Genomic DNA, 10,333 nt, shown 5'->3' on the forward strand with positions numbered 1-10,333 from the left:
GTGGAAACTCCTTTATGAGCAAATATTTATATAATAACCATCACATCTTAGTTAACTTGGAGTCACGTGATGATATGTTGTGTGGTTCTCCCACTACGACTTGGGAACCCATGTAGTTTATTAGGCTACAGATGAAATAAGTTATGAACTTCACAGGGTGGTGAAAGTGCACGTGATGAGCTTGATGCTCCTTTCCAATACATTTTGATGGTCTTATTCTGGTGACATGATGATCGATGCTTGGCTGCCATTTGACAAATAAAATAATATCGCTCTCATCCATAATAATCTCATCATGTAGGTAGCCTACCAACACTGTATCTGTGAGCTGCTGGCTACAGTGCACGGGACAAGAGAACTTTTGCTATATAATGCAACAGTTTTGTTAAACCATCAGAGTTGAAAATGCGATGGAAACCATTGGGAATTTAACAGCAAAAGTTATTTATTTGTCACGCAAAGCCTTTAATCCGCAATAAATCTGTTTGATAGAAACATTTCTGGTGGGAAAATGTATATATTGTTTTATGCAGATTTTTGAATATTCACATGAAAATCTGTCTCAAATTACATGGAAACTTAGCTACTAAGGTGGATATCGATCCAACACCTGCTGCTTATTCAAACCAGCCCACTGGGCACAGAAGTCAGTTCAACATCTAGTTTCTATTTACATTTCTTTGAGTCCTCAACTAAAGTGAATTCAACACGAAATTAACACAAAATGTCACCTGTCATTGGATATCGGTTGCTGGTTGGGTGAAACACAAAATGTTACTAGTCATTGGATTTAGGTTGCAAGTTGGGTGAAACACAAAATGTTACTAGTCATTGGATTTAGGTTGCAAGTTGGGTGAAACACAAAATGTTACTAGTCATTGGATTTAGGTTGCAAGTTGGGTGAAACACAAAATGTTACCAGTCATTGGATATCGGTTGCTGGTTGGGTGAAACACAAAATGTTACCTGTGGAAACAATGTTTATTCAATCAGTGGGAGGCTTGTAAATTCCCCCAGGAAAGTGGAACGAGGAACTCTTCTTTGAGACAATGATAAACAGCAATCCTTGGGAGAGTTGTGGTGGATATTATAAAATAAGGATCTGCTGGAGTCCAAGTCAAACCAAGATTCTTTATTTCTGAGCTCAGAGAGAATAACAGAGTTACACAGCGCAGTGTAGACAGTCTGAATTCCTGAAGCATTGAGTGATTAGCACATATCTTTATAGTTTCCTGTTCCTGGGCGGGACTTTATTCATACAAGGACACAGGTGCAAATTGGTTTGCAACACAGGATGATAGTCCCAAAAACAGGAGCTTATAATAGGACAGTTTCACAAGGTTAGTCACATACTCAGTTATGTGGACACACAAACAATTAACATTTTCCATTACAGAGTCTGAACATTTTCATGTCATTAAATCATCAGTGGGCTACAATGCAAATGTCAACAATGGAACTAATGCATCACATCCAAATATCACTTGATTATCTGTAGTGCTGGAGGAATGACACACCCAGATAAACACACAAAGAGTTTTAAAAAAGGACAGTTTAAAAGAAGGAACCTGATCTTCTTTATATTCAAACTGACAGACTCCATATTCAATTCATGTTTTCTAATAAAAACAAACAAATATATGTTTGAGTATACCCTGTACCATTTAATTTCATATGGTAAAGACAGGTAAACACATTGTCAGTCAACAATATAAGACAACAGGAGCACTGTGTATGTTCTCTGATGAATTTTAAGTCAATGTGATTTGAAATATCAACATACACGCTAAGAGAAGTAATTTCTCTCTCCTGTGTGGATTCTCTAATGACGTTTAAATGACTTATGAGTAATATGTTTTCCCACAGTCTGAGCTTTTCCAAGCCTTCTCCTCTGTGTGCAGTCTAATGTGTTCTTTCAGGCTTCCTAAATGGGCAAATGGTTTGCACCCTGGGAGGAGTGGTAAGGCTTCTCTCCTGTGTGTATTCTCTCATGTCGTTTCAGCATCCCCGACCGGGTGAAACACTTTCCACATTGGGAGCAGTGGTAAGGCTTCTCTCCTGTGTGTATTCTCTCATGTAGTTTCAGGTCCCCCAAACGGACGAAACACTTTCCACATTGGGAGCAGTGGTAAGGCTTCTCTCCTGTGTGTATTTTCTCGTGTTGTTTCAGGTGTCCTCTCAGGGTGAAAAACTTTCCACATTGGGAGCAGTGGTACGGCTTCTCTCCTGTGTGTATTCTCTCATGCCGTTTCAGCACCTCCGAACTGACGAAACACTTTCCACATTGGGAGCAGTGGTAAGGCTTCTCTCCTGTGTGTATTCTCTCATGTTGTTTCAGGTCCCCGAACTGGCGAAACACTTTCCACATTGGGAGCAGTGGTAAGGCTTCTCTCCTGTGTGTATTCTCTCATGTTGTTTCATCCTCCTGTGTGTGAATGTTGTTTCTGAAACACTTTCCACACTGGGAGCAGTGGTAAGGCTTCTCCCCTGTGTGTATTCTCTCATGAGCTTTCAGTTGTGCTTTCTGGTTACATCTCTTTCCACAGTGGGAGCACTGGTGTCGTCTTGCTGGTTTGGACGTCCCTGGCTCTGGTTCCTCTGAGTCTGGTCTTTCTCCTGCCAAAGATAGTGTTATTTTTAAATAGAGACCCGAATGAAACCACATGATAAAACAACCTCCGAGGGTAAATCCTAAATCAGATCTCTCAATAACCTGAGGCCAGTTTTAACAATCTTAGTGTGATTTTAAAACAAATGTAGAGCTTCCTGGTAATTACTGCTATGTTTACATTACTTATTTTATTCATCCTGTTTTACAAGTCAGAACACAAAAACCTAGACAGTTCTAGGACACTGAAGACACAGACGTCGCTGGATTCCAATTGAACAGGTGGTTCTAAATATATAGCATTCATAGCTGTATGATACAGAATGTGACCTACACACTTCCTTAAACATAAAATAACTAAAGAAGTAATTTTGTGTGGAAGTCAAACTTGTTTTTTTAGTCGCAGATACAAAGCACATCAGTAACATCTCCCCGTTGTTGAAAGGGTTCGACACATTGCTGTTTAATTGGACCAATTTCTTATTTAGACATTCACAGATTTTCAACATTTTGATTATCGCTGAGGTCATATTTTGGGTAAAGTAAAAAATAAGGTGAAATATTTGGGTAAATGTTCCTAAAACTGATAGTAACTACAATAAACAAAAATATAAACGCAACATGTAAAGTGTTGGATGTTTCATGAGCTGAAAAAAAAGATTGCAGAATTTTTTACATCCCTGTTAGTCAACATTTATTCTTTGCCAAGATAATCCATCCACCTGACAGGTGTGGCATATCAAGAAGCTGATTGAACAGCGTGATTGTTACACAGGTGCACCCTGTGCTGGGGGTAATAAAAGGCTACTCGAAAATGTGCAGTTTGGTTACACAACAATGCCACAGATCTCTGAGGGAGCGGGCAATTGGCATGCTGACTGCAGGAATGTCCACTGGAGCTGTTGTCAGGGAATTGAATGTACAGTACCAGTCAAAAGTTTGGACTCACCTACTCATTCAATGGTTTTTCTTTATTTTTACTATTTTCTACATAGTAAAATAATGGAGAAGACATCAAAATTATTAAAAAACACATGGAATCATGTAGTAACCACAAGTGTTAAAATAAAATATATATTTTATTCTTCAAAAGTTGCCACCCTTGCTTTCTCTCAACCAGCTTCACCTGGAATCCTTTTCCAACAGTCTTGTAGGAGTTCCCATATATGCTGAGAACTTGTAAGCTGCTTTTCCTTCACTCTGCGATCCAACTAATCCCAAACCATCTCGATTTGGGTGAGGTCGAGGCCAGGTCATCTGATGCAGCACTCCATCTTGGTCAAATAGCTCTTACACAGCCTGGAGGTGTGTTGGGTCATTGTCCTGTTGAAAAACAAATGACAGTGGGACTAAGCCCAAACCAGATGGGATGGCATATCGCTGCAGAATGGTGTGGTAGTGATGCTGGTTAAGTGTGACTTGAATAAATAAATCACTGACATTGTCAATAGCAAAGCACCCGCACACCATCACATCTCCTCCTCCATGCTTCACGGTGGGAACCACACTTGCGGAGATAATCTGTTCATCTACTCCTCGTCTCACAAAGACATGACACTCGGAACCAAATACTCAAATTTGGACTCATCAGAGGACAGATATCCACCGGTCTAATGTCCATTGCTCATGTTTCTTCGCCCAAGCAAGTCTCTTCTTCTTATTGGTGTCCTTTAGTAGTGGTTTCCTTGCAGCAATTCGACCATGAAGGCCTGATTCACGCAGTCTCCTCTGAACCGATGATGTTGAGATGCGTCTGTTGCTTGAACTTTGTGAAGCATTTATTTGGGCTGCAATTTCTAAGGCTGGTAACTCTAATGAACTTATGCATCAGAAGTAACTCTGGGTCTTCCATTCTTGTGGTGGTCCTTAAAGTAATGATGGACTGTTGCTTCTCTTTGCTTATTTGAGCTGTTCTTGACATAATATAGACTTCGTCTTTTACCTAATAGGGCTATCTTCTGTATACCCCCCTACCTTGTCACAACACAACTGATTGGCTGAAACACATTAAAACCTGTTATGGCACATTAACCTTTGAAACTTGGGGGCACTATTTTCATTTTTGGAAAAATAACGTTCAAACGGGCTATTTCTCAGGACCAGGTGCTAGAATATGCATATAATTTACAGCTTAGGATAGAAAACACAAAAGTTTCCAACACTGTAAAAATATTGTCTGTGAATAAAAACACATTAAAACCTGCTAGCGGAACGTTGACAACATCCTGTGAAATTGCAGAGTGCAAATTTTTTATTTATTTATTAGAAATAATTAACTTTCATACATTCACAAGGGCAAAGCTTAACTTCTTGTTAATCTAGCCACCGTGTCTGATTTCAAAAAGGCTTTACGGCAAAAGCAAACTATGCGATTATCTGATGACAGCACCCCATCAAACAAACACATGACAATCATATTTCAACCCACCAGGCGCGACACAAACCTCAGAAATAATTATATAATTCGTGCCTTACCTTTGAAGAGCTTCTTCTTTTGGCACTCCAATATGTCCCATAAACATCACAAATGGTCCTTTTGTTCGATTAATTCCGTCGTTATATCTCCAAAATGTCAATTTATTTGGCGCGTTTGATTTAAAAAAAACACTGGTTCCAACTCGCCCAGCATGACTACAAAATATCTAATACGATACCTGTAAATGCTGTCCAAACATTTGAAACAACTTTCCTAATCCAACTTTAGGTATTTTAAAACGTAAATAATCGAGAAAATTTAAGATGGGATAAACTGTGTTCAATACCGGATAAAAACAACGTGAAGCTCGTGACCTGGAGCGCGCATCAAAACATTAGAGAGCACTAGGCTGGACCCTCGTTCTGAATAGCCGAACTTCTTCATTTCTCTAAAGAAAAACATCAACCAATTTCTAAAGACTGTTGACATCTAGTGGAAGCAATAGGAACTGCAACCAAGTGCCACAGAAAAGTGCCACACAAAACCATTTGAAAACAGAGTCACCTCAACAACAAAAAATTCCTCCTGGATGGTTTGTCCTCGGGGTTTCACCTGCCAAATAAGTTATGATATACGCACAGACATTATTTTAACAGTTTTAGAAACTTTAGAGTGTTTTCTATCCAAACCTACCAATTATATGCATATCCTAGCTTCTGGGCAGGTAGCAGGTAGTTTACTTTGGGAACGCTTTTCATCCGGACGTGAAAATACTGCCCCCTATCCCAAACAGGTTATAAGGAAAGAAATTCCACAACTTAACTTCTAAAAAGGCACACATGTTAATTGAAATGAATTCCCGGTGATTACCTCATGATGCTACAGTCCTCCTTTAAGACTCCATAATGTTTCATCATGAGATGCTACAGTCCTCCTTTAAGACTCAATAATGCTTCATCATTAGATGCTACAGTCCTCCTTTAAGACTCAATAATGCTTCATCATTAGATGCTACAGTCCTCCTTTAAGTCTCCATAATGTTTCATCATTAGATGCTACAGTCCTCCTTCAAGACTCCACCATGTTTAGAATGTGTCTGGAAGCATTACTCTATCTATTCTACTCTCATCCTTTCGGTTTTAATCATATTTAATAATAATAATGTTATAATAGGTAATAACTAACTTTAATAACTAGGGTTAATACCTGCCTGGCGCACCAACAAAATCTTCATATTTACCCCCCTCTAACAATACCGCTACAGAATTAGCGTAGTAGGCCATGTAACTTAAGGTGATGAGAAATATTTAGGACTAACATTCCTTGCCACCCATTCTCAAACTAACTGCAGCTCTATGTTAAATGTTGCAGTCATTTCAGTCGCTGTAGTAGCTGACGTGTACAGTGTTGAGTCATCCGCATACATAGACACACTGGCTTTACTTAAATGTCACTGGCATGTTGTTGGTAAAGATTGAAAAAATAAGGTGCCAAACAGCTGCCCTGGGGAATTCCTGATTCAAACTTGATTTTGTTGTACAGGCTTCCATTAAAGAACACTGTGTTCTGTTAGACAGGTGTTGGGGAATAATCAGAATTGGTTGGTAACATAGGTAAGATGTTTTATATTCATCATATGTTTGTAAGTTACTTCTCATCAGAATGTTTATTTTTGTATAATACTGTGGCGGGGTTGCAGTATCTGTTCTATGTCAAGACTATGTTGTTTGGGCCGGAGAGAGGGGAGAGGTCAAGCGTGTATCTCTTGGCTCCACAATGTCTGTGTGCCAGTCAGTGTGTCTCTGTGATCTTGTCAAGATAGGATGGATTTGATATATGCCTGGAGGATTGGTTTATGGTTCTGAGTTTGAGAAAAGAACATGTTTTAGGAGACAAAGCTGAACGATGAATTATGCCGATAATGCTGTGTTATCCTATGCTGTCTCACTAGGGAACACACTTTCTAGTGGGCTTAAATTGAAGATAATGCGAATAGAACTGGCAATATCGGCCGCTATTATCCTCAATCATTTTCCATCCACGTTGTCAGACACCATGCCATTGATTTTTTTACCCAAAATTTCATTGAAGATGTTCCAAAGCTTTTTACAATCATTCTTCATGTTATTTATCTTTGTTTCATAGTGTAGTTTCTTCTTTTTATTCAGTTTAGTCACATGATTTCTCAATTTGCAATAGGTTTGCCAATCAGTTATTCAGCCAGACCTATATGCCATCTCTTTTGCCTCCCTCTTCATCATACCATTTTTAAATTCCTCATCAATCCACGTGGATTTAACAGTTTTTACAGTCATTTTCTTAATGGGTGCATGCTTATTAGTAACTGGGATAAGCAGTTTCAAATGTGTCAAGGGCAGCGTCTGGTTGCTCATCATTACACACCAAGGGCCAACAAATATTATTTACATTAATAACATAGGAATCACTACAAAAAAATGTATGACCTCTTATACACAATATTAGGCCCAGCCTTTGGAACGGTGGTTTTCCTAGACATGGATCCTATATTGTGATCACTACATCTGATGGATCTGGATGCTGCTTTAAAACCCATTTCTGCAGCATTAGTAAAGATATGATCAAACCATGTTGATGATTTCATTCCTCTACTGTTTGTCACTACCCTGGTAGGTTGATTGATAACCTGAACAAGGTTGCCGGCACTGGTTACAGTTTGAAGCTTTTGCTTGAGTGGGCAGCCTGATCACAGTTTTCCTCCAGTATTAGTTAATGAATTACCAAAAATCTTGAGTTTAGTTTGCCTGTTCTACAGTCTTGTAAAGATAGGGGCGTTGACTGGGACAGGCAATGTAACATCCATAATGTTTTAAGGAAAAGTTTTTGTAAAACAAGCATCTTACATCGGATCATTGAAACTTTCTCTCCAAAGCTGACTTTCATCAAGGTTTTATATGGTCAATTGCTTTCTCTCTTTTCATTGGCAGAATCCTTTTTCAGTGTTATGATATTCATAACATCCATATACACCAGTCTATCTTCCTGTCAACTAACAGAACTCTGCTGGTTGTCCTGATAACAGATACCAGTGGGCAGATCTATTGTATTTGTTCCAACTAAACTACAGCACTTACTTTGGTGCGTCAAATCTGATCCTTTCTTCTCTTCTCCTCCTCCCACAGTTCCACTCAGCCCCGTTGTTTTCCTGCAGTCCACCAGCAGCACAGACAACCTCTTCATACCCAGCAGTAAGGTGCTACCGGGAGAGGCACGATACAGGGACTCCGGGAGGGAGGAAGGGCTAGCGTTGTCCTGGTAACCATAAAGATGGGACACAGACACATATCATTATGGATGCTGATGTCACTGTTGTCATGAAGTGCTCTACAGAAACCCAGCCCAGACCCAGAGAGAGAAAGCTGTATGCAAGACCAGACCAAGCTGTATGCTAGACCAGACCAAGCTGTACCATCTGGTGTTCTGATCTGGAGAGACTCTCCTCTGCCTCGTCATCATCAGGATGTTGTTGAAGCTCCCCAGAGGATCCACAATAGTCATGTCTCTCTCCTGTGTTAATGAGAACATCAAAATGAGTCGTAAACTTATAACCGTCTAATAAAATCATAGGATCTTACAAGAGGCATGAATATGTCCCTTTGATATTTTAAGTAGAGATTATGCTTCAGTATTGAATTTTAAAAGCCTGTTATATTAGATGAGGGGAACTTTAATATAGACCACATGGAGAATTCAATACATCTAATTGAAAAGTCCCTAAAATATATGAACCAATTGCAGATCGACCCTTTAACAATTTATATAGAACTGAACAACATATTCAAGTGTAGAACTTCAGTAGAATGCCACTTTAAAAGCACACATTAGTTCAACAACTGCATGGTTTGTGCCCCTGTTTTTAGGACAGTACTCACTGGTGTTAATCTGATATTCTGTCTCCTCCTCTTTCACTCCCAAAACGTCTTCCTCCTTCACCTTTACTGAGATAGAACCTTTTAGAGAGGAAGAGGATGCTTTCTCTTCTTTCCCTATAACAGCCTCCTCTTCCATTCTGAAAGGTTCTTTCTCTCCTTTCACTGTAATATCCTCCTCCTCTTCGTCTTTCACGACAATGTCCAGCGGCAGAGCATCTTTCTCTCCTTTCACTGTAATATCCTCCTCCTCTTCGTTTTTCACGACAATGTCCAGCGGCAGAGCATCTTTCTCTCCTTTCACTGTAATATCCTCCTCCTCTTCGTCTTTCACGACAATGTTCAGCGGCAGAGCTTCTTTCTCTCCTTTCACTGTAATATCCTCCTCTTCGTCTTTCACGACAATGTTCAGCGCCAGAGCTTCTTTCTCCGGACAGCAGACATCCTCTTCTTTAGCAGGGGATGAGTAGTTTAATGAGCTCATGGTCAGGGATGTTAGCTAGCTAGTTAGCATTAGCGAATAGCCTAGTGCTAGGCTCAGTATCAATCTTTAACACATTTGCAACTTGAACAAGCAAATTAGGTTCAAGTTAACGTCAACTGAAATATGTTTTATACACTGCGATTAGCTAATGTACATTAACATGGCCTAAAAAGTCATACTTTCAGTTTTACCTTGTCCAGCAAGCTACCGACGTGGTTGAAATAGTACCCGTGTTGTTGTTCCTGAAGAAGCATCCCGTCCAGTCCATTACACGTCACACAAGAAGCATCACCTGAAAGAGGCTCGTCGCCATCTGCTGACTGGAGTGGGTAACGCAGTTTGGAAACAATAGTTACTACACTTTTTGTATTGGAAAGAACGTCATAATTATTTAACAATAAGCTGATATATTTTCTCTTACGTCTTACAACTACTACTGTCCTGTACACAGACGTAAAAGCGTAATATGAATATGTAGATGATGCATACATACTTCTATGAATAGATAGTGTGTTTATACACATTTTCTCTGTTCATTTTTCACAATCGTTTTTGTCTAGATGTGACCATACTCTTCCCTTAAAGCCATGCTCTATAAGATACAAATCACCCTGTAAACAACAGAGCAAATGCATCACATGGAAATAGCACTTGAATATCTGTCCTGCTATACACTGAGTATACAAAACATTAAGAACACCTGCTCCTTCCATGACATAGACTGACCAGGTGAATCCAGGTGAAAGCTATGATCCCTTACTGATGTCACTAGTTAAATCCACTTCAATCCGTGTAGATGAAGGGAGGAGGCCGGTTAAAGAAGGATTGTTAAGCCTTGAGACAAATGAGACATGGATTGTGTCTGAGTACCATTCAGAGGGTGAATTGGGAAGACTAAATATTTAAGTGCCTTTGAA

General features: G+C 39.6%; 1 pseudogene; it reads right to left on the reverse strand.

Moving 5' to 3' along the window:
* Nucleotides 1–1,117: 1,117 nt before the first annotated feature.
* On the reverse strand, nt 1,118–9,739 carry LOC135567325 (zinc finger protein 670-like; annotated as a pseudogene).
* Between the last annotated feature and the right edge of the window lie 594 nt (nt 9,740–10,333).

This window comes from Oncorhynchus nerka, unplaced genomic scaffold (assembly GCF_034236695.1).
Source record: "Oncorhynchus nerka isolate Pitt River unplaced genomic scaffold, Oner_Uvic_2.0 unplaced_scaffold_2129, whole genome shotgun sequence".
NCBI lineage: Eukaryota > Metazoa > Chordata > Actinopteri > Salmoniformes > Salmonidae > Oncorhynchus > Oncorhynchus nerka.